Below are 24,885 nucleotides of genomic sequence, written 5' to 3' on the forward strand. Positions count from 1 at the left end.
TAATCTATTAATTCCGAACTCGAACGGCATAAACAACAGTGTTAAAATCGCTACGGGGGATCCTCTACTGAAATTTATATTTTGTGTTTACAATATAGGACGCAATCGTGTTTCAGATATAAAAATTAAAAATACATCGGGCCATGATTTACATACCCTAACAGTGCCCTACTCGCGTTTATTTACTAGTTGTGAGCCGCTCTCGTAGCAGTTTACGCTGACTAAACTGCAATCACCTCACAAACCCTCCTTTTTTGCCCGCCCATTTCCTCTCTCCTCTGCTTGTGAGGAGCTGCAGGGCCCTCCCTCTCTTTAGAGAAATCCTGTTTAGCATGCAGCCCTTGCCCTGCATAAATTATGTTCATGACGCAGTTGCTAAAAAAAAAATGTGCAACTAAAAAAAACTGCATTCAAGTTTATAAGCGAGGGGACCGCGGATATCTATATATGATTTTTAGAAAACGTACCGCTTACGCGTCTGCCACAATTCCAATTTGGGAAAAAGTACCATGGCACAGTTTTTGGAATAATATATATATATACAATATTTATATATTAATGAGACGAATACTGCTCCTCTTCGTACCTCTTTGTGCGGAAAGCCGAGACATCCAAATTAAATGCCGGACGTGTTTACACACCATTTCTCTTTCTATTTGATATTTCTGAGATATATTTTTAAAAAATACAGTGGCGCAGAAAAAAACGGACCCCTTCGCCTCACGGATCATCTTAAAACGGGTAAGTAAACCAGGGTTTTACTGACGGGGAAGGAAGCCCGGAAAATGGGAGGTTTTTCTTTCTTGTGGCGTTAATATGCAATGGGTGTTAATTAGCATAATTTATATATTTATGAATAAAAGGAGAATTTTAAGGATTAAAAGTGGTTGGTTGGCTGACATTATAAGAACGTGGTGGACTATCACTGGGAACACGTACCCCTTTTTATTATATACATATTTATATATTCGTACTGTTTGGGTCTTTGTGAATCGATGGGGCGCTTTTTTCACCCCCGATGTTCGCAACGCGAAAATGGTGGCGAGAGCTTTGCGCGTTAGGCGTATGAGGAGATCCTACTGCGCGGGCGCAGAAAAAAGCCTGCTCCCAAGTGGAAAGAGAAGACATACTTCAAAGGGATTTGGTTAGGCAGGGCACGAGGGAGACTTCAGGAAGTGTGTAAATAAATGCAGGCATCCATTTTTGAATGGGCTGTGTTGCTGTAATCCCTATCTAACGTCCACCACATCTTTTACGGTTTTACCACTTGTTGAGGCGTATGTTAGATGTCTCGCCAGAGTAAAGATGTTCATGGTTAATTTTTCATGATAACAAGATTCATTTAGCGATAATCCCATAGCGAATCTATATGTGGCTAAGCGATAATCCTATAGCGAAATTCAGATTTTCCACAGTTTTAATGTATAGAAAACCATGATTTTATTAAAGGCACGGAGGCTAATATTATATCTGGCTAGGTGGTCAGCCTTTTCTCTTTGAAGCTAGATGGCTTCAAAAGCTAGATGGCTTTTTGAACCTAGATGGTTGATCGTTTCCTCAGATGCTGTCGAGTGGCAGCGGTGTAGCTATTTTTCACGAAGTGTGTTAAGAATGCATTTTGTAATACGAAGTTTAATATTTTCATCTACTGAATAATTAGTCCCTGCTTTCCGAGGGTTGTTCTATTGATTATGTAATGTAATAACCAGGATGCAGTCCCAAAATGTAAAGAACACACATGGACTAGATTAGCTATTCACGGACCTACCTGTTAAACGTGACAGTATTTTAAATGTAAATGGGTAGTTACTGTCCGGTACTAAGTACCTGCACTTCTTTAATTTGGAAGGGCTAGTACCTGCACTTCTATATTTCAATTTATATCACTGCCCTTTTGAAAGCCTTATCCCGAGCTTATCTAACAAGAATCCTCCACTTCATGTTTTATATTTGCCTTCTGTTTGCGGTTACCTTCTTGTCCCCTTATGAATTCAGGACTACACATACCCATACCTGTCAACTCAATTGCATTTTGCATATGTCACCCACTTTCATTTACTTCCATTCACCAGCATAACAACATGCCTTCATAAAATTTAACAGAGTCAGGTGCTTTTCAAACCTATATCACCTTGCAAAAAACGATAAATTCGCCATTGATCTTAATGGGATAACCATCTTAAATGCCTGACTTCACCCGCATTCTTGAGACAAGAGGTGACCGGCATGCATACCAGAATGCAAAGAAAAAACTTTACTGGACCAACTCTTTTGGGTGATGCCCATATTCAGGAATAAGTTGCACCCACCTTACAACATAGTTGCCAACTTTGTGTAGTCACACAACTAGTGGTCTGAATTGTCACCCGTCCGGCTCTTATGAATTCTGTTGGGTATATTTGCTTCCTTCTCCGTCAGTCCTACTTTCTCTCTCTCACACAAGTCGCAGCTGATAAACTGCAGCAAAAAATCAGAAAGCCGTGCCTCTAAACTGGTGTAGAAGTGCAGTGCAGTACACCATTATGACATATTTAGATCATACCTTTATTTTGGACTTTCTCATTATTTGACAATCAGGCAACAAATTGCCAAGGATGCGGCTGACCTTGTCATCTGCTACCTTAATTGGCTGGTTGCACTGCACTGCAATGATGAAACATTTGTCTTTTGAGAGTCTTTCAGGCCATCTTACAAAAAACCCACTGACCCGTCCCATTCAAAGGGAATCTCTGGGTTACTTCTGGCAGAGATTCTATAATCCAGGAAAATCACTACTTATTATTATTATTTTGATCTTTAGGGTCCACTCATGACCAGATAAGTTATGGTCCAGGAAAGACAACCTTCATGCATATCTCTATGTGTTCATCCTGGAGTGGAGGTGCTATAACCCTGGAAAGAATACACCATTCCTCCAGAGATCAATGAAATCCTTCATGGAGCAGGAATGGCATGACCCGGGTGCAAAGAGAGCTAATACCTGCAATTCTCTTAGATCTTTGTCAACAGTGATTTGGGATTGTTGTCAAGATAGAGAAAGCAGTTTATCCCAGAGGGGTGCCCAAAAACCACTCTAGATTTTGGGGCAGTACACAGAGGAGCAACAGCAGGAATTCTAGCGGCATTGATGTAAACTCTTTGGTCTATTATAATACATGAATTATTAGTGGACATTACCATAATTTGTCAATACACTCAAGGAATATACTTTTCATCCAGACACCTCCTTCAGTTTTTCTATATATTAATGAGTTATTTGACAAAATGTATTTAAAATCAAACTCCAAATTTATGAATGCTTATTTTAAATCCCATTGCAATATTCCTAAAACCACAGTCACACTATTCTCGCATATGTATGTCAATATATATACAGCCTCATGCGTACTTTCCATTGGATCCGTTAAGAGAAGATCAAACCAAATATTATGAGAATCAGCATTCTCAAAGGGAAAAGGGACTCAGCTCCAGTAACCTGTGCAGATATCACATCACACAGACAGAGACCAGAAAGCTTTTTCTCCTCAAATACAGGGCACTACGTTCCTGGATTTACGCTTTAGGTGATGTGATTCCACTAAATAGGTTTACCACCTGAACAACCAAAAATCTTAGCAGTCAGGCTACTCCCCCTCTTATGAAACCTCTAAGATTTGAGACACTGCGTCACAAGAAAGACAGGTGATTCCTTTAGTACCAAGTCTTCTTGAACCTGCTAAGCACACATTCTTTATTCCATTTTTACTGGGACATTACCGAAGAGAGCCCTGAATCAAACCTTTGTTTTGTTTAAGACCTCTGACTCATAAACTGGTTTCTAAAGAAAAATGACAGTATTCTACGCTCTACTTCACATCACCTAAGGGGAGCAGGTGGGTGGACTCTTGTTTCAGGTTTGCTAGACCTCATAACACCTGTAATCCAAAGTAATTACTGATGGTTGATATTAATTCAAGTATTCTGTCCATAACTTTTTTGTTTTTTTCAGTGAAGGCTTTGCAACAACCTTAAGAGTTGTAAGTTATTCAGCACTTACTGGTTGCTACAATGTCACATGTGCTTTTGTTCTACGTACAGTGGAATAAAGGAAAAATATTTTCAAGAGACTGTCATGGAAGAATTTGACTCTATACAACACGAGTCATTACATCGCATGGCATTACAACACTGTCGTTACAACGACCGCGTTGTTACCATTCAATTACATTACATCGACTTGCAGTGGATGGCGCGCTGACATTAGAAATGTATAATTTACTATTCCAACTCCAGCCTACGTCACAGTAGACCCCTTCCCCTTTGCAAATGCAGTGGAAAATATTTTTTAGGGGCAGACGTGGGCCCAGGGACCAATACCTGCCCTTAAAAAATGAAACGAAAACATTTCATTTTTTTTTTTTAAATGCATCCCGTTTTCCTTTAAGGAAAACGGGCTGCATTAAAAAAAAACAGTTTTATTTAAAAGCAGTCCCAGACGTAGGTCTGCTGAGCCCAGCAGGCCACCATACCTGGGAGGAAATTACGAGTGCCTCATTAATATTCATGAGGCATGCAAATGGTGTCTGAGACACTGTTGTACATTGTGATTTGCGACTCTCAATTTGCGAGTCGCAAATCACAATGGTCGTACATCTGGCCCTAGTCCCCAATGATGACTTTGGATGCTGCACGCACTCCTCTCCTTTTGCCGTCTCTGTTACTACGCAATAAGCCCTGAATGTCACTTGTGTTATTTTTGGCTTCTTTGCACAAAATACTTACATCACACTTATTCTTCAAACTTTTTACCATCCAAAATGGACACTGCTTTGAAACCGCCTTCCTTTCTCACATTCAATCAATCAATCAATCAAGACATTTATAAAGCGCGCTACTCACCCGTGAGGGTCTCAAGGCGCTGGGGCGGGGGGGGGGGGGGAGGTGCCGCAACTGCTCGAAGAGCCAGGTCTTGAGGTGTTTCCTGAAGTTGAGATGGTCCTGGGTCAGTCGCAGGTGTTTGGGGAGGGAGTTCCAAGTCTTCGCTGTCAGGTAGGAGAATGATCTTCCTCCGGTGGTGGTTCTGTGAATCCGAGGGACGGTGGCGAGGGCGAGGCTGGTGGAGCGGAGTTGGCGGGTGGGGGTGTAGAACGAGAGGCGGCTGTGGAGGTATTCGGGGCCCGTGTTGTGGAGCGCCTTGTGTGCCTGGGTGAGCAGCCTGAACGTGATCCTTTTGTTGATGGGGAGCCAGTGGAGGTCTCTCAGGTGGGCGGATATGTGGCTGTGGCGAGGGATGTTGAGGATGAGTCATGCGGAGGCGTTCTGTATGTGCTGGAGACTATTCTGAAGTTTGGCCGTGGTTCCTGCGTAAAGGGCGTTCCCGTAGTCCAGTCGGCTGGTGACGAGGCCCTGGGTGACTGTTCTTCTGGTTTCGGTGGGGATCCATCGGAAGATCTTCCGGAGCATGCGCAGGGTGTTGAAGCATGAGGATGAGACGGCGCTGACTTGCTTGGTCATCGTGAGGGAGGAGTCCAGGATGAATCCCAGGTTGCGAGCGTGGTTCGTGGTTGTTGGTGCGGTGCCCAGCGCCGTGGGCCACAAGGAGTCGTCCCAGGCTGATGGGGATTGTCCGAGGATGAGGACGTCCGTCTTGTCTGAGTTGAGCTTCAGACGGCTGTGCTTCATCCAGTCTGCTACCTCTTTCATACCTTCCTGAATGTTGGTTTTGGCGATGGCTGGGTCTTTGGTGAGGGAGAGTATCAGTTGGGTGTCGTCGGCGTAGGAGATGATGTTGAAAGTTGTGTTTGCGTGCGATGGTGGCGAGGGGGCTCATGTAGATATTGAAGAGTGTTGGGCTGAGTGAGGATCCTTGGGGTACGCCGCAGATGATCTCGGAGCGGAAGGGGGGGAGGCGGACTCTCTGGGTTCTGCCGGAGAGGAACGAGGTGATCCATTCCAGGGCCTTTCCTTGGATTTCAGTGTTGTCGAGGCGGTCTATTAGGGTGCGGTGGCAGACGGTGTCGAAGGCTGCTGAGAGGTCTAGGAGGATGAGAGCGGCTGTTTCTCCGTTGTCCATCAGGGTTCTGATGTCGTCTGTGGCTGCGATGAGGGTGGTCTCGCTGCTGTGGTTGGCTCGGAATCCGGACTGGGAAGGGTCGAGCGAGTTGTTTGCCTTGAGGAGTGCGGTCAGCTGTTTGTTGACGGTCTTCTCAATGACTTTCGCCGGGAAGGGTAGAAGAGAGATGGGGCAGACGTTTTTGAGGTCTTTGGGGTCCGCTGTGGGTTTCTTCAGAAGAGCGTTGATTTCTGCGTGTTTCCAGCTCTCAGGGAAGGTGGCTGACGCGAAGGAGCTGTTTATGACGTTCCGAAGGTGGGGTGCGATGATGGTGTCGGCTTTGTTGAAGATGTGATGGGGGCATGGGTCGGAGGGAGAGCCGGAGTGGATGGAGTTCATGACGTGGATGGTGTCTTCACTGCTGATGGGGGTCCATACGCTGAGGGTGGTGGTGGGGGTCGCTGGTTTGGTGTCCGGAGGTTGAGATTGGGGTCCGAAGCTGTTGTGTATATCTGCGATCTTGCGGTGGAAGAACGTGGCGAGGGTGTTGCAGAGGTCTTGTGACGGGGTGATGTCGTTGTTGCTGGCGTTGGGGTTGGAGAGCTCTTTGACAATGCTGAAGAGCTCCTTGCTGTTGTGGGTGTTGTTGTCCAGTCGCTCTTTGAACGATGTCCTCTTGGTGGCCCGTATCTGCTGGTGGTATTTGCGGGTGGCGATTTTGAGGGCTGTCATGTTTTCTGTTGTCCGTTCGTGGCGCTAGGTCTTTTCGAGTGTTCGGCAAGATTTCTTTGCGGCTTTGAGGGCGGCTGTGAACCATGGGGGTTTTCTGTTGCCGGTCTTGCCTTGGGGGTTCTTCAGAGGAGCGAGGTCGTTGGCGCAGTTGGTGAGCCACTGAGCGAGGTTGTGGGCTGCGTTGTTGGTGTCGGGTAGATTGGTGTCGGCTGGTGGGTTCTGGCTCAGCGATGTGGTTAGCTGGTCTGTGGTGATTTTGCTCCAGCATCTGCGAGGGATCCGGTGCGCGAGGTGGTGAGATGTAGTCTTCTTGAAGGTGAAGTGTACGCCGCTGTGGTCGGTCCAGTGTAGTCCGGTGGAGTGGTTGAAGGCGACGTGGTTACTGGTGGAGAAGATGGTGTCGAGCGTGCGGCCGGTGAGGTGGGTGCGGGTGTCCACCAGTTGCTTGAGTCCGAGGTTGTCGAGGTTGTCGAGCAGGGTGGAGGTGGCGTTGTCGTTGTTTTTCTCCAGGTGAAAGTTCAGGTCTCCTAGGAGGATGTATTCTGGTGAGGCTAGGGTGTGCGGGCTGATGAAGTCTGCGATGGTTTCGCTGAATTGTGTGCGCGGGCCTGGGGGTCTGTAGATGAGCGTTCCTCTGAGGGTGGTCTGGGGGTTGGTGTGGATTTGGAAGTATAGGTGTTCGGTGGTGGAGACGATGTCTTCGGCATTGGTTGTGACGTTGATGGAGTTCCTGTAGATGATGCCGACTCCTCCTCCCGTTTTGTTGATGCGGTCCTTCCGGGTGATTTTGTAGCCGTCTGGGATGGCTATGGCGATGTCAGGGGCTGAGGAGGCGTTCAACCAGGTTTCCGTGAGGAAGGTGACGTCTGGTGCTGATGTGTCGAGGAGGTCCCAGAGTTCGATGGTGTGCTTGTGAACGGAGCGGGTGTTAAGGAGGATGTACTTAAGGTGGTTGTTGTTGGTGTTTGGTTTGGTGGGCGGGGTGCGGGGTCGAAGGCAGGTGAATTTGCAGGCTTGACAGATGAAGGGTCAGTGGGTGCGCTTTGAGGTGGCTTGGTAGCAGGCGGTTGGTCATCTGGTGTTGAGTGCGATGAGAGCAGCGGTGTCGTATCTTAGTCGGGTGTCCTGGTGTTGGCGGGGGCCAGGGGTTCTGGCGCTGGGCGCGGTCCAGGCGCGGACGTGCGTAGACGGGCTTGCCTTTGGCGCGTCCGCTGCGCTTCCGCGCGGCGTCCTCCATAAATGGCCCGGTGGGAGGGAGGAGCAGCTGGGAGGCGGGAGCGGGGTGGCCAATGGGCGACAGAGGGAGCGTGGCACAGAAGAAAAAAGGGCGGGGCCGCAGTGGAGCAGCGGCGGGAAGCGGGGAGCAGGGGGCACAGAGGTAGGAAAAACAGTCACGGTGAAACACAAAATATACTGGCAACAGGCAATAAACAGGGCACAATGCAAGTAAAACACTGGGTGCAGTCAATAACAATACTTAGAAATACGGGTGCAGCGGCGAACTCGCGGCCGCAGCGGTGAAGGGCAGGAGTCCTGGTCACACACGGGGAGCCGTGCGGTGTGTGTAGCGACCGGCCCTGCGAGCAGGGTCAAGGGTCACAGCTCACCACCGCGCGGCGTCCTCCATAAATGGCCAAGTGGGAGGGAGGAGCAGCTGGGAGGCGGGAGCGGGGCGGCCAATGGACGACAGAGGGAGCGTGGCACAGAAGAAAAAGGGGCGGGCCGCAGGGGAGCAGCGGCGGGGGGGCACAGAGGCGGGAAAAACAGTCACGGAGAAACACAAAATATACTGCCAACAGGCAATAAACAGGGCACAATGCAAGTAAAACACTGGGTGCAGTCAACAACAATACTCAGAAATACGGGTGCAGCGGCGAACTCGCGGCCGCAGCGGTGAAGGGCAGGAGTCCTGGTCACACACGGGGAGCCGTGCGGTGTGTGTAGCGACCGGCCCTGCGAGCAGGGTCAAGGGTCACAGCTCACCACCGCGCGGCGTCCTCCAAAATGGCCAAGTGGGAGGGAGGAGCAGCTGGGAGGCGGGAGCGGGGCGGCCAATGGGCGACAGAGGGAGCGTGACACAGAAGAAAAAGGGGCGGGGCCGCAGGGGAGCAGCGGCGGGAAGCGGGGGGGGCACAGAGGCGGGAAAAACAGTCACGGAGAAACACAAAATATACTGGCAACAGGCAATAAACAGGGCACAATGCAAGTAAAACACTGTATGCAGTCAACAATACTCAGAAATACGGGTGCAGCGGCGAACTCGTGGCCGCAGCGGTGAAGGGCAGGAGTCCTGGTCACACACGGTAAGCCGTGCAGTGTGTGTAGCGACCGGCCCAGCGAGGTGTCTTAAAGCTTCCTTGTGCATAAGGCGCAGCCCCTATCGCCACCACAACGTTGGTAAAAGTGACATTACTTCAAATGCAACAGGATCTGTGACATAATGCAATGTTTTACTGTAGGACCGTAACATATCCCTAATAGCCTCAATACAGTCTATTTTTTACCTACATGCAGTCTGTAAACACTCAACTAATACTCTTTTGAATCCCTCCGACTTGCCATTGGCTTTGGGATGGTAGAGTGGTGTAGGCAAATATTTCACTACTTGGATCAGAAAGGGAGAGAAAGTGAAGTTATAGTCCAATCCGCTTCCATGTAATAGTATCAAAATCAAGAGGGAGAATGGACCACTTATACCTGTGTAACCAGGGTCAATTGGTTTGCGAATGTTCCTAAAAAAACCTCATTCATGTACACAGGTTGTGGGCGGTATATCTTGGTTCTCCGCCTTTCAGTAACGTGACAGCATCATCATTGGGTTTTTATCATAGGTATACTGACCTCCACCTGGAGGAAGACCAACTGGTATTACAGTAGTGTCCAGGGATAAAAAAGGTGGGTGCAGTGCTCGTGTGAAGTGAGTTAACATTCCCTACGTCACCATTTAAGAGGATTCTTTAATGGTATGGTGGTGTGGAAAAGTAAAAACAGTGTAGTGACCCTGGTTACACAGGTACAAGTGGTCCTTTCTCCCTCTTGATTTTGATAAGTGAATTGAACACTGTTATTTGTATCTCTTCCGATACTCTTCTTATGCAAAAATCTCTTTAGAAAAACATATCACATTGACTGAAGTAGGTTCAGATACTGCTTTGACTTCCAGTCTCCTCGAAATGTGATCTACTAATATAATCATATACTTAGAATGACCTGGAAGAACATTGAGAGGAACTAAGAAATCTACTGACACTCTGTGCCAAACCCTTGCAGGATATTCCACGGTATTAGAGTGAGAACTGAAGTGACAGTATGTTTGTCACCAAGGTTACAAAAAATACAGTTGTGTACTACCTCGTCCACTTCACCATCTACTTCAGGCCACCAAAAACGGTTCTCATCCTCCTTTTGGCTGCAGTCTTTCCTAAGTGATCTCCATGAGCTCCATAAATGATTCTTTGTCTTATGAGTAACGCTCCTTCAAGTGATAACTCCCCCCTTTGCAAAACGGTTATAAATTAACATTGAGTGACTTTTCCTTGGGCCATCCTGTGAGTAAATATTTCATTACCTCATTCAATACCACATTCTTTTTAAGTTATCCATCCATTCATTGATGTCTGTACATTTCAGGTCATCTTCCACTTTAGCCATAATGCACTCCTCTATAGCTTTTTAAGACAATTCATTTTGTATCCCAATATCAGAAGACAACCTAGAAAAAAATCAGCCTTCACATATTTTCCTCCTGCAATTTACTCTACTTTGAATGTGAATTCAAGCAATTTGGTGGCTAGCTTAACTGTTGTTTTTTTAATTTATGTTTTCATCTGATAAAATGCCTTTTATAGCCGGTGGTCTGTTCTGTTAATTCTTGTAAATATTGAGGGTGCACCACCTCTTCACCAAAAATGTAGTGCTAAAGAACTAAAGCACAAACTCCAGAGGATTTTCTGATGCTTCATTGAAGAGAAGACCGTCACTGCAAAGGCCCAGTGAGCAGAGAATAACTGTCACTGGGCTCATAAGACATTATTAATGTTTAATTAATTAAAATCATTACATTTAATAAAAACATACCTTCAAACCCTCCCACCCCAATTAATTCCTAAACTCATTCTTATGACATTAGCGACGCCATATCAATCCAACAGATAACCTCAGAGGCCTTAGTGCTTTAGTGTATGTAGTACATCAGTCCTAATCAGTGTCTGTTCGAGCATTTCCCCTGCTACACGCAATTCCCCTTGGAGTCCAAAGTCTACCAAAACATAAGATTAAGATTGCAAAGTTCCATTATTGCACCGTTCCCTCTATTGTCCATGACATGTATAAGGCAACACTTGAATGTTCTGTAAAGGAATCACTGTCCACCAAAAGGGCGACCTGAATGATATAACATCACACACACTACAGAACTAAGGGCGTTGGCATAACGGCTAGGTCAGTCGACCTCGGAGCTGGGTCACCAGGGTCGAGTCTCGGCAGGGACGCGCAACATCCTGTGATTCTGGGCAAATCACTTAATCTCCCCGTGCCTAACAAAAATGAATGTGTCCTCATGTAACGCAACTGGTGCGCGTGTAAAGCGCTCTGATACCCGATACCTTCGGGTCAAGTTTGCGCTATATAAAACTCTGTAAAAAAAAAAAAGGGCTAAATGTACAAAGCATTTTTGAGGTTCCAAACGGCCCAATTCACAGAATCAGGATGTATGATATTACAGAAATGCTTGTTGGGTTTGTACATAGACCAAATTGCGATTCAGTAACTCTTTACCGAATCACAATTTGGATTTTGCGATTCGTATTTGAAATGGGCGTATTGAGGGTGTCTTTTCCCGGTACTAAATTGGAATGGTATGTATGAATGTTGTGCCCAGCAAACCACCATCTCTGTGATGGATGCAATTCCTATCTATTTGCGACCCACTACGAATGGCTAATGAAACTCAAAGAGTTTCATACATTAGGAATAGCAATTTCCTAATTAGCAAGGAATCGTAATTAGGAAATCACTCTTCCTAACCTTCGTACATCTAGCCCTAAATAACATAATGGGAAAAAAGAGTAAAGCACCACACAAGGTTTTCATAATCATACTGAAAAACATCCAACACAACAAACCCAGCAAAAAAAATGTTTTTGTCTGGAAAACGGGTTTTAATATTTCCTCCTCAGACCCTTTCTGGATGTAATATTTATTATATTAAGCAGCTCTGTATTCGGATACTACTAATTTGTGTTCTTGGTCTGGTTCCTTGGAATGCGCAGTTGATGTAGCGGAGTTTACCAGCTCGTACATACATACACACAGTACTCAATTGGGCCCATATACATTCATACATTCAATGAGCTTAGCAAATATCCGCTGGTCATCAATTTTTGTTTGCTTTAGAGAACCTTTACACCAGTATCCTTACCATCCCTGTCTCCTAAGTAAATGTACTATGTTGATAAATCTGGTTGTAGATTAGAATGGGGAGGAAATAACATATTTAACTTTTATTTAAGAACCACAGACTCAGTAGGAGTTTTAAGAGGTTTATCTGAATCAATAATTTTGTGAGTCAAATCAGAATACACATAGATACATCAAAATTCTCCATCAGGAATGTAGTAGTTAGCTTATATTCAGTTCACATTAATTAATTTCTTTTGATGACAGTATCTGAGGAAAGAAAGAACAGAGAGCAAATACGAAGCACAACCCCACAGAAATATATATTTTTTTACCTAGAATGGTGTGAGGACCTAGACATCAGAGTACCAAGGGTTCAGGACTGGGAATATGATCTCTTCTAGTTGCAATTCCAGCGTTGAACCCCTCTCTGGTACTACTCTCTCCGGCTCGGGCTTTTCCGGACCCCTTCCTAGATGTGCCTCCTTGGTTGTTCCGCGACTCTTCCCTAGTGTTGGGTTCTTCAGTCAGATTGCAGCAAAATTAGGCAGCATCTCAGCACAGCATCAGCATGAATTTGGTCAAGTGTGTCTAACTAACTAGAACTTACCTCTGTTATACCAATTCAAATGTATGATCCACCCCCAAATGTTTCAATTCTATGTACACCCCTCAATTTGATTGGACCAGGCAGTGGGGTGAGGACATCGCACCATACTAAGTGCAATAACTTTCTTTAGTTCTATTGTCTAATTCCCTGCCCCTTAATTTTAATAACCACAAGCTTTATTTCCACAAGCATTTCATATGTGGATCGATAAATCTGCAATACAATGTTTCGGCTTCTTCCTCTCGTAGGGTCAGAAGTTGATCTTCCCATGTCCTTGCTGGCCACATGGATTGGCAGCCATTCAATGATTTCATTGGTTTCAGAACAAGGAGGTTACACAAATGCGTAGTTGCCACAAAACAACAGGGACATTGGTCACCCTCCAAGGCCCAATTGCAAGCTATTAATAAAGTCAGTTAGAATTTTAGAATGTTAGAATACAAAATTAAATGAATTCACTGTATACCGCTTACTTGTACTCTAACCCCGTTTACTTAATATATCTTTTGCATTAATGGCTTAGTAAAACTTGCACAGGTTAGTTTCAGCACAGCATGTGTGTTAATGCGAGGTTTTCGAGAAGCCATGTTAAAAGCTATTGCGCAGCTGCAAAGATTTCCCCCCAAGCTACAGGAGACGTCATACTACGTAGACGTAGTAGACGCATGCGCAGAAAAGTTCCCACGTTTTGGCGGCCATTTTAAGGACACTCGGGTTACTTATTTGTAAAGCACATAGAAAACCTTCCCCTAGATACAATATGTAAAATGTGATGCAAAGTTAGTACTCACAAACAGGTTGGTTATAATGTTACAGGTTATTCGAGAGGATTGCATACGAGCAAGTTTTTTTTACACGAAACCTTGCTCCATCAATCCCCTCTCTGATGGCATTTTATGCCATCACTAGCTTCTGTTAATTCAGATGCCAACTTTAGCATTCTGCCATTTCAAATTCTTCAAATCTTTTATTCCCTCCTTTATCCTTCTTAAATTGTGATCCTTTCATTCTTTTGTAGATATTTCCCTTCAATTCTTCAAGTCGTATTTCATCTAATTTTCTTTTTCTACACTTGTCATTCACTTCGTACCTTTTTCTTTTTCCACTGCATTTGTGGCAACACATTATCATCAGAACTAACAAAGTTATGCCCATGATTGGCAAAAATATTTGATCTAAGATACTTTTACCTATGTTAGAAAACCAACCACTAATAGTGAAAAAAACATTGGTTATTTTCTTCCATACATTGTCAACCTCCAGTGGTTTCAGTTCTTCTTCCAAATGTGTAATATTTTTAATATACCTCCCAATTTCTACACTTTTGTCAGGAATATAAGTGCAACAATGTTGCGCTTTCAACATTTTACAGACTCCACCCTCTTTTGCTAATAAGATATCAAGGGGAAGGCGATTTTGTAAAACCATAGATCTAACAGCAACTAATTCTGTATTGATCAGTAAAAATCTTCCAGCAGTGTCAGTAGATAACTGATCAACTATTGTTGACAATTGACAGATTTTTCGAGAATTCAGCAGAACCCCCACTGAAGGTATCAATGCACCAAATATATCACCTACTATTTCAGAAAAACTAGCTCTTTTATATCGGGTTAGTCCATTACTGTCATTATTGCTTCCAGTGATTCTTTTAACATGATAAACTTTAGGAAATACTATTCCAAAATAGCAACTCCCGTACCAGTGATCAGGCAACCTAAAATAGGCTTTGTTTCCACAAATATAATAAATTCCAGGAAATACTGGATCAGTTCCTCCTTTTAGTCCCCAACCCCCAATTACTAAGAAGTTATGTTCACACTCACTGGAACCAATAAATGCTTTGTTATATTCTGTTTTTAGTCTATGGAGACAGATTTTACCTTTCTTTTCAAAATCCAGGGACATAGCAGCATGAGTCTTGCCAGTTACCAAAAGGTCTTCCTTCTCAGCCCATTTAGGTAGCTGAGGTTTCGGTTCAGAGGCCCTTCTTTGGAAATCCTGTCTCCTCTGTTCTACTAAATTCAAAAATATCTTTTCTTCTTCATGTAATTTAAAAGTTAAGTTGCGTCGGTGTGCATCAGCTATGTCTATTGCTTTCATTATTAGAAAATATTCACTCATCGATTGTGAGTCTCTAGTACTAAGGACGGGGTTCATGCTCTTTCGCATAGGGACTCCTGAAAATATTACATCTGCATTTGAATAATAATACTGTAGTTTCCAGTTCTATAAAATAAACTAGTCAATACACTACATGAAATACCATATGTCAAAGATGATAAGGTACCCCTTCAGCTACTAAGATAACAATCACTAACTTCCATTGTTTCTACATAATGTAATAGATTTGCAAATACATTTAAATCAGTTTAGTTTTTATTCACAGTGTGGTGTAAATCTAATTCATCTGGTGTTTCTAAGTCTACCCTATCTCCTTTAATGTTTGCTGCCTTTGTATGTGTATTAGTACTATTCTGTTTGCTCATAACCATCAAATAGGGAATAGCTATTGCTAATATTACCCACATTATGAAGATTAATAATAAGCTACATATACAAATCCTACAGCACTTCTTTATACAGTTTTGTTTTGGTTTTCCAGTAACTTTATTATTAGACATTTTTGGACAAGAAGATTGTCTCTTCTTTAATTCAAAAACTTGGTATGAGATAACACCTTGAGCGTCTTCTCTCTTTCAAGTCGGTCTCACTTCTTCATCAATTCGCTCAGCAGTCAGTTCTTCATCTAAGTCGAGATTTTCAAAATCTTTGAGAATGACATATGTCCATTCAGGACCCTTGAACTTGTTATTTAATGTCTTCAATCTTTGACTCCTTCATTTTGATGTTACAGAGGAAGGTCCAGATTGACTGGATATTTCATTTACTTGATCAGGTTCTTCACTGATTGTCTTAAGGCGGTATTTCAGTCTCTTAATAATCCTTGGCCAATTATCACCTTTTCGACTTTTCTTAATTTTCACTGCGCTGTCAGTTTCTTCAAGACTTCTTTTATTTTATTTTATTTGCTTCACAATTTGATCATCTTCGTCTTCAGATTTCCTCTCTATCTGACTTAGTCCAGGGCTTATTGTTCTGGCCTGTTCTGCCTGAATATGTTCATCTACCTCAATCTGACCCTGTTCAGGATTGGAGATGTCTAGTTTTTCTTCTGTATCCTGAACCTGTGTTTCTATGCCTGACTGGTCCTGTTCAGGTCTTCTTACCCCTTGACCTTCTTCTGCCTGAAACGTTTTCTCTAAACCCTATCTGTCCCTCCTCAGATTCAGGAATGGGGCTTTGGTTTTCTTTTGTCTGAGTATATTGTTCTCTCCTTAACTGTTCTTGCTCAGGTTCCCTAATAGTCGTTTCCCTACTCTCCTAAGCGAGTTCTTCTTTACCTGACTGGTCCTCACTCTTTTCCTGTCTGTCTAACTATTTTTAGCTTCTAGTTCTTATAAATACTTCAGGTATGTCCACCACTGGGATCCAGTCGTCCTGATAAGTGCTTGGTTGTTCTTGGGCAGCTACCTCAGGATCTTCTATAGGAAGTTCTTCAGCTGCACAACCTTCAGCAACTTCAATCTCTCGTTTCAATTGAAATTCTTCTTCTTCAGGAGCTGGTACCCTTTTGGTATGACTTGCATGTATCCAGTTAGGCATTCCTGCACACTTTACAGCTGTTGAAGTAGTCAGTATAACTTGATGTGGTTTGTCCCACCTTGCTGCTAGGCACGATTCTCGAGTGTGATTTTTCACAACTACCCAGTCACCGGGATTCGGATCATGCGCTTGGCTCAGCTGTCTGTTGACTGCGTCTTCCCCAACCTGATGAGAGATAGAACGCACTCTGTCAGCCAACTCTTTGCAATACTCCAAAACCAAGACATCAGTTATATTCAACAGCTTGTGTCCTGGTACGCATGCTTCTCATTGCTCTTCCCATGAGAATTTCATGGGGACTCAATCCAGTATTTTTGTCTGGAATACTCCTGAGTCCCATTAGAACAAGAGGTAAAGCATCAGGCCATTCCAATGGGGTGGATGCACACACCTTTCCGAGTCTTGACTTGATTGGGCCATTCAATTGTTCTACCACCCCTAGAGCCTCTGGGCGGTAAGCACCGTGCAGTTTTTGTTCCACTTTGAATGCTTCACATATTAGTCGAATTATTTCATTATTAAAATGAGACCCTCTATCTAATTCAATCGTTACTGGAAAACCAAATCTAGGAATGAGTTCTCTTAATAAGAGTTTGGCCACTGTCAAGCTGTCATTTCTTCGGGTCGGGTATGCTTCCACCCACTTTGAAAATAAACAAACTATGACAAGTACATATTTCAACCCTAGACAAGCAGGCAGTTGAATAAAATCTATTTGAAGTCTTACAAAGGGACCTTCTGCCTTTCCAATCTTTCCCATGCTAACCACGGTTTTCCTGCCAGGATTCATTTGTTGACATGTTAAACATCTTTGGCAAAGACACTCTGTTACATTCCTGAACCTTGTGTTAAACCAATCTTGTCTGAAAAGTCGAATCATTGCATCTCTGCCCACGTGTGTGTCTCCATGATACATTCTAGCCATTGGTGCAAGCATGCTGGCTGGCATTATTGGTCTGCCATCATAACACACCCACACACCATCTTCTGCCCTTCTTTGACATCCTATTTTCACCCACTCTTCCTTTTCTCTCATGTCTACTGCATCCTGCAGATCTTTCACCTCCTCCTAGGTTCCCACTCCTGCAAGTAGCATAAGTTGGCAGCTGATTCCACAAGTTTCGATTTTCTTATTTAGTGCAATTTTATGTCTTGCACAATGCTGGGCAACCTGGTCAGCATATCGGTTACCGGCTGTCACATAGTCATCTCCTGATTGGTGAGCAGCACACTTAACCATGGCCACCTATTTTGGTAATTGAATTGCCTCAATTAGTTCTCTCACAAAATTTCCATTTTTAGTAGGAGTTCCTGAGGAAGTCAGGAAATCCCTTTGCATCCATAGCTGGCCAAAATCATGCACAGCCCCATAACCATATTGGCTGTCTGTAAATATGGTTATTCTCCATTTTTTCCCATGCTTTAATTAAAGCAATTTATTTGGCTACTGGTGCAGATCTGACTTCTGATAAATAGGATGCTTCGACTATTCCAGTTAATGTACATACAGCGTAAGCAGCACTCAGTCCTCCCTCCTCGTGTCGCATGCATGAGCCACCTACAAATAGCTCATGATCTGCATTTTCCTGGGGTTCCTCTTGTGTGTCAGGACGTGGTTTGGTGCTAAGTTCAGTCACATCAAGGCACTCATGTTCGGCCTCATCTTGCACCTCTTCTTGATGGGGTTCAGGCAGTAAGGTAGCTGGATTAAGAACAGTACACCTCACTATAGTCACGTTTTCAGCCCCCAGTATTATTCTCTCATATTTTTTTAACCTACTGGGAGTAAGGTACTGCGTTCGGGTTTTGGTTAACAAAATCACAACTATATGAGGAATGTACACCTTGACAGGGTGTCCCATCACAATTGACTCACTCTGCTCTATGCTCACACATGTTGCAGCTACAGCTTTCAGGCAACCTGGTAATGCACTTGCCACAGGATCTAGGTGTAGGAGAGTAGGGTCTGCTTTCTATGTTCACCCCCACTTTTTGCTTTTGCTTCACTGGTTTTCGACTTAGATGTGGCTGTGGGCCTGCTAATCAGACCCACAGCCCAGCTGTTCTCTCTCTAAATTCATACTATGTACTTTAGGTACATAACCTAATTGGTAAGGATCACCTTCTAGGGCCCTGTACAGTGTACCTTAGGTACCCAGGGCATAGGTGTACCCTAGGCCTACCAGGGGCTGCAGCATGTATTATGCCACCCCTGGCTGGCCTTCCATTATGACACAACTGGCTGATCACTCAGCTAGGGCAAGGTTGTGTAATCACCCCTTGCTTAGGTGTAGTATTCCTATACCTACCTTATATATAGACACATGGTAACCTATCAGTCACTCCTATGGCAGGCCATAACAATCCTGAAGGCAGAGTGCTTGGTAACATGTGAGATGGTGCTCTAGCATGAGCTGAGCCTGTCTGCAGCTTTCGGAACCATGTCCTTATAGCTGTTCTATGATATCGCCTACCATATACTCTTAAAGTGCCTTATAATCCTCGCGGTTATGGTAACTATGGTTTGGTTTTATCAAAACATGTCGTGTAAGGTGTCTAACACTTTGGAATACTACCACACCATTTCTGGCGATGAAGATAGTATTCCCCCCTTCTAGAGGGAGAAGACATGTTGAAGACCTACTACCCGGTTAAAGTTAACCAGAGCCCCAGCGTCACAAAATGGACGCTGCTGCCACAGACACAAGTCTGACCTCCTGCTGCTGGGAGTCCTTCCAGCGAGGGAGGCTTGGACAATCGGTTTCCTGCCATGGTAGGTGCTAGCACCACCCCAGACAGGACTTAGTGTATTGGGGCAGGGAGGGATGAAAGAAACGAGACACTGCCTGGGGCACACAAGGTGTCCCATGCATAGTCCAGTTCAAACCGGTGCTGGGGCACTCCAGCCCCAGTCCTGGCGCGAAACTGGGCAAAGGGAAGGGGGTGTAACCGCCCCCCTCCCTGGCCCCACCCATAGGAGGGACCTAGCAGGTAACCCAGCCCCCCAGATTAGTATAAGAGTGGGAGCTGAGTCCCTAGGACTTTGGATTATCCTGATAACTGAAACTTGAACAGAAACTCTGGAACTTCGCCATTTGACTACGGAAGAAGACTGAAGAATCTCCCTTGTGGACAAGGAGTGGCCACCCTGTGCAAACAGGCACCATCAAGCGACCTGCCGTTTGCTTTGCCCAAGTTCTACGAGGAACCGACTGCAGATCCCGACCAGTGCCTTGACTTCCAGACTTCTCTGACCCTGATCCATATCCACAGCAAAGCTGAGATCCGTGGAGGCGACGAGAGACGTGGGACCGGCTACCTGGGAAAATTGGCTACTTGCTTCCAGCGCAGCTTCTGAGGCATCCTCGAAGTTGTACTCTGGGGATTGAGAAGCCCCAACCCCGAGCACCATCTGCACCGAAGATCAGCCCTCCACACTCCGCGAGTTCTGCGTGGGGCTCTTCTGCATTTTCCTGCTCTACGCGTCTGTCCGGTTGCTTGCCCGTTGGCTAGTAGCCTTTGTGACAACGAACTCTTCACTATCCACCGCTGGTTTGGCTCCTCCAGACTGGCCCTTGCTTCTCTGTGAAAGAGAAGCACCTCAGGCCTTCCTGGTCGTCAACAGAAGCAAATCCTTCATTCTGCGTGGGTTGCGCTTGTCAAGGCTTGTTGTGTCCAAACTCGACACCGACGCCGCCATCAGCAAGAGCCCTCGTGGGACAGCTCGCCTCCTGGTTCTGGTCGTCCTCGACGTCTCCTGGTACCCGTGGCTGCTGCGACAAGCTTCACCTTTTCACCTGCATCTTCATGACATCGCCTGGTTCCTTCCTGGTTCCTTCCCGGCTCCTGGCTGGCGACCTAGACTCTGTCCCCTCTGCTTGCAGGTATCGTCCTTCTTGATTCCATCCTTGGAATCCACCGGACACTCTTCACTGACTGCCTGTCAACATCTTTTCTTCAGGCATCCATAGGAGTCGACGACGAAACCCGACGCAAGTTCACACCTATGCACCCGCAGCCCGTGGGCTAGGTAACTCGAGTACTCTGGTGCTCACAAGGGTATTGACTATCCTAGTGTCTAGTTTCCAAGTCTCTAACTCCTAGTTCCTTCCGAAGTGTCCTAAAGCTCTTTAATTCTAAACATTACTGTTTCTATCGACTTTAACGCATTACGCGTGAGTGTTTCCACTCTGCACCTGAATCCCGTGGGCCTCCCACTTCCTAACAATTGGTAGTATAGTGTAGCCTCAGCGATTCCCTAGGCCTAGGCCTAACCTGTGTTCGTGACAGTGGTCCCTATACCACTTACTTAGTATATGGTTTGCGTGGCCCCTAGGGCCTAACTGTATTACTTACCTGTGTGACTTATGTATGCTTAAATAAGACTGTGTTGTACTTATCTCGAATCTCATAAAGAGTGCTGAGGGTATTTTGACTAGAATAAATACATTCTATTTTTATATATATCTGTTGTGGTGTCCTTTCATTTGGTATTCAAGGGATTGCAAATGGTATAACAGATGGCTTCACATGCCATACAGAGTTTAGCCTAAGACTGCTCTTGTCCATGCTACCACTAGGATAGCTGGTCTATAAGGTTGACTTTACAACCAATCACCATAAGGGTTGTTTGGACTGATACAGGGTGTACACTAGAACTAGTGACATCATATATCAGGCCAACTTCTCATACTAGGGTAGCAGAAAAATATGCCACTGGTCTTTGCATTAATTCATGTCTCTGTGTCAGAATTGAGAGTGCACAATTACCTCTCTCATAGCAGAACAATGCAAATTCTTTTGAGTAGTCTGGCATTCCCAAAGCAGGTGCTTCGCACAAACAATTTCGTAATTTTATGAATGATTCCATGCTTTCATCATCCCATTCTATGGGGTCCTTTGCTCTCTTTCTGGTCATCTGTATCATGGGTTTAGCTAGTAAAGCAAATCCTACAATCCACTGCCTACAATATCCTACAACCCCAAGAAACATTCTTATTTCTTTTTGGGTTCGTGGCAACTGCATTTGTCTTATTATTCTGATTCTTTCTGGTATCTGATAAAGAATCACAGCTGGGTTGGGCACTACTGGACAGCATGGTACAACAATCTTATTCATTTTCCTAAGATCTTGAACCACCCTATACTTCCCGTTGGGTTTGTGAATGCCAATTATAGGTGAGTTACAAGGACTACTCATTATTTCTTTCAAGATGCCTCGTTCGACTAATTGCTCAATTTCTGCTGCAACACCTGCCTTTATTTCAGGACTCATTCTGTATTGTCGAGTATTTGGATAAACAGCACCTTCTTTCACTGTCCCTTTTACAGGATCTAAATTTGCCATTAATCCTATTTCTTTTCCAGTAAAATCCCATATCTCTGCATTTACATTCAGTTTGACTTCAGCAGGTAACTCATTTTTGGTTATCATTGAATATAATTCCCTTACTTATGTTCCCTTTTTAGCTAACCTAAGCTTGTAAACTCCATCTTCGTCTGGGGTTTGTATTGCAACACCATCCGGCGTGCAATATACGTTGCAATTCATTTTGCACAACAAGTCCCTTCCAAGCAAGTTTACGGGACTTGAGTCACAGACCACAAACTTAGGCATTTCTTTAAAATTTCCAATTCGTACCTCCATTGGTTCTGTGATCGGGGTTCTAATCTGTTTGTTCGAGACACCTACTACTTGGATGGCTTCACCTGAGAGGGGCAGGTTAGGAATGTCTGCTATTCTCACAGTAGACCTGTTAGCACCAGTATCCAACAAGAAAGTGATATCATTTCCTTCCACTTTACCTTCTACGTATGGACCTGACTGATCTACCGGTAGGGATGCGCCAAGCACTCCCCTTCCTCCCCCCTCAGGCACCGTCATTCCTGCTCATAATCGATTAGTGGGTCCTGCAAAAGAAACTGCGATGTTACAACATTTTTCTTACCACTTCCTTCTGGAAATCCGGCGTCCACACTGTACTTGGCTTGACTCACAAAATGTGATTTAGGGGCAGGTGGCAATTGACTATGTAGATCTATATACCCTGTGGCGGATGACTCATTAACACCTCATTCTGCGTCTGTGGATTTAAATTTTGATTCGGGCCATTATTAACTTGTACGATTTTACACTAGTTCTTCCAATGCCCCAACTTCCCGCACCCATGACAGGGAAACCTTTTCTTTGCTTCTTCCCTGTTCAATCTTCCCCATGGCTTACCCCCATTATTTTCACCTTGACCTTGCATTCTTCCTTGATTTTCTGACTGTTTATTCAATTGAAGCTCTTGCTGTTCAGCTAACATTACTTGAGCTCACATTACTTTTTCTTCTAAGGCTTTTCGTTTGTTATCAATTTCATCCCCACAATATTTGGCATATTTCAAAATCTCATATATGGGCTTCGATTGCCAACACAACATGTGCTGCTTAATCATTTGTGATATATCCAATCTTAACCCTGTCACAAATCGATACACAAAATGAGTCATGCCTTTGTTCTCTAAACTTTCAAACCCACTATACTGTTTGAACACCTGTAAAAGACATCTGAAAGAAACACGTTAGTTAGATTCCTCACCTTAGAATATCCCCAGGCGTCAGGCTGGATCCGGAAAGATTTTTGTAGCAATACCCCTTGCGCGTCGCTAGGCGTCGTCTGCAGTTCCACGTCCATCGTTGGCGTTGTGCGCTGGAATGACGTCGTCGGAGTACTTAGACGCCGCCCTCACGCGCTGACGTCAGTTCTTGTTCTTCTTTTTTCCGCGCCAGACAGAGCAGATCCGGGAAGAGCTTACCCCTTAGTCAATTTTTGACTAAACTTTTTGACTCATTTTGGTCTTCTGTCGACTCGACTCTGGTGCCGGTAGGATGCCTGGGTTTAAAGCCTGTGACTCCTGTCATCGACTGATGTCGGTGACGGACCACCATCGCCGGTGCCTTTACTGCCTGGGGGCCGACCACGACGCGGAGTCGTGCCCCGAATGTCAGGCCTTGACCTCGAAGGCTAGGCGGGAGCGGTCCCGTAAGCTTCTCGAGCTTCGGCACTCGGCTCCGCGCCGCTCACGGTCCCGGTCCAGGAGGAGGTCCAAGGACCGGTCGCGGAGCCGCAGTCACCATCATCGCTCGTCGGGCTCGAAGTCTTCGGGTAAGTCGAAGCGATCAAAGAAGTCCAAGAGGCGACACCGCTCTTCGGACTCCCCTCGCCGGTCGCGCGACTCGGCCGAGGGTCAGGGTGGTCCCACCCACACGGCTCCGTCGGAGCCGCTGGAGCCGCGTCCGTCTCCATACCTGCCGGTCCCTGGGACTGACGTGACTCCTGCGGAGGTCAGTGCCTTCCTCTCGCCCATGAGGGGCCTGGCTCCACCGTCGATGCCTGCTGGCGCGCCTTCGGGCCCCGCGGGCTCGACTGGGCGACCTTGTGTGCCAGCGGCCCCGGCGCCATCGACGACTTCGGTCCCGACACCGCAGGTCCCTGAGGGATCCAGGCCTGGATCTCTGTCAGCGCCGGTCGACCTCACGACGCCTCCTCTGCCGGCGCCGACACCGGTTCCATCTCCGGCGCCGTCTCCGGACGACTCCGTTCCCCGGTTTAGCCCCTGTCCGGATCCGACGCCGGCGCGGTGCCGCCCGGCGCCGCACCCGACGCCGATGGATGAGCGTTTCATCTACCATCCGGCTCCGATCATTCCTCCTGTTTATCAGGAATTGGATGACGGGGGCGACTGGGAGGGGTCTGAGGACCCTATGGCCCTCCAGGGCCAACTTACACAGGACTGGGCAGACGAACTGGGGGATGCCAGTGGTCTGGACACTTCACCGGACGCTGGTTTCATCTCTCCTCCGACTGTGGCTTCGGAGGAAGGTGCAGCTTTTTCAGTGGTGCTGTGCAAGGTGGCCGAAGCCCTGGGGCTCGAGTTGCCTGCTGTGGCTGTGAGGACTAATATCCTCACAGAGGTGCTTCATCCGTCAGCAAGCTCCACAGAGCCTCTGCTGCAGTTCAATGAGGCCCTCATCGACGTTCTGCAGGGCACTTGGTCCAAGCCCTCCACAGTTCCTCCTGTGGATCGGAACGTGGCCCGGCGCCACTGCCCTGCTCCGGGCGACCCCAGTTTCCTGTCCCAACACCCCACCCCGAGGGCCTGGTTATCCAGGCCTCCACTTCCCAATCCTCCTTCCCGTCCGCTCCTCCAGATCGGGAATCCAAGAGGCTGGAACAGTTCGGAAAGAAACCGTTCTCTTCCCTGAGTTTGGGCCTGCGGTCTTTGAACACCGCTTGCCTCTTGGACCGTTTCTCCCACCCTCTGTGGGATGCGGTGGAGGACGTGCTGCTCCTGTGTCCGGAGGAGGCCCGGACACGTCTCTCCCAGGCACTTTCTGACGGGCGAGATGCAGCGCGACATGCCATACGGTGTGGACTTGACACCACAGACTCGCTGGGTAGGGC

At 45.9% G+C, this 24,885-nt stretch overlaps 1 protein-coding gene across 1 annotated transcript in view; it reads left to right on the forward strand.

The window, feature by feature from the left end:
• The first annotated feature begins 393 nt into the window (after positions 1-393).
• POU6F1 (POU class 6 homeobox 1) overlaps positions 394-24,885 on the forward strand; it is a 212,082-nt gene continuing 187,590 nt past the window's right edge. Inside the window, exon 1 of the mRNA XM_085600779.1 lies at positions 394-741. The gene's annotated coding sequence lies outside the window, so the exon portion shown is untranslated. The remainder of the gene's footprint in view (positions 742-24,885) is intronic.

The sequence above is a fragment of the Triturus cristatus genome, chromosome 4_2 (assembly GCF_964204655.1).
Source record: "Triturus cristatus chromosome 4_2, aTriCri1.1, whole genome shotgun sequence".
NCBI classification, from domain to species: Eukaryota; Metazoa; Chordata; class Amphibia; order Caudata; family Salamandridae; genus Triturus; species Triturus cristatus.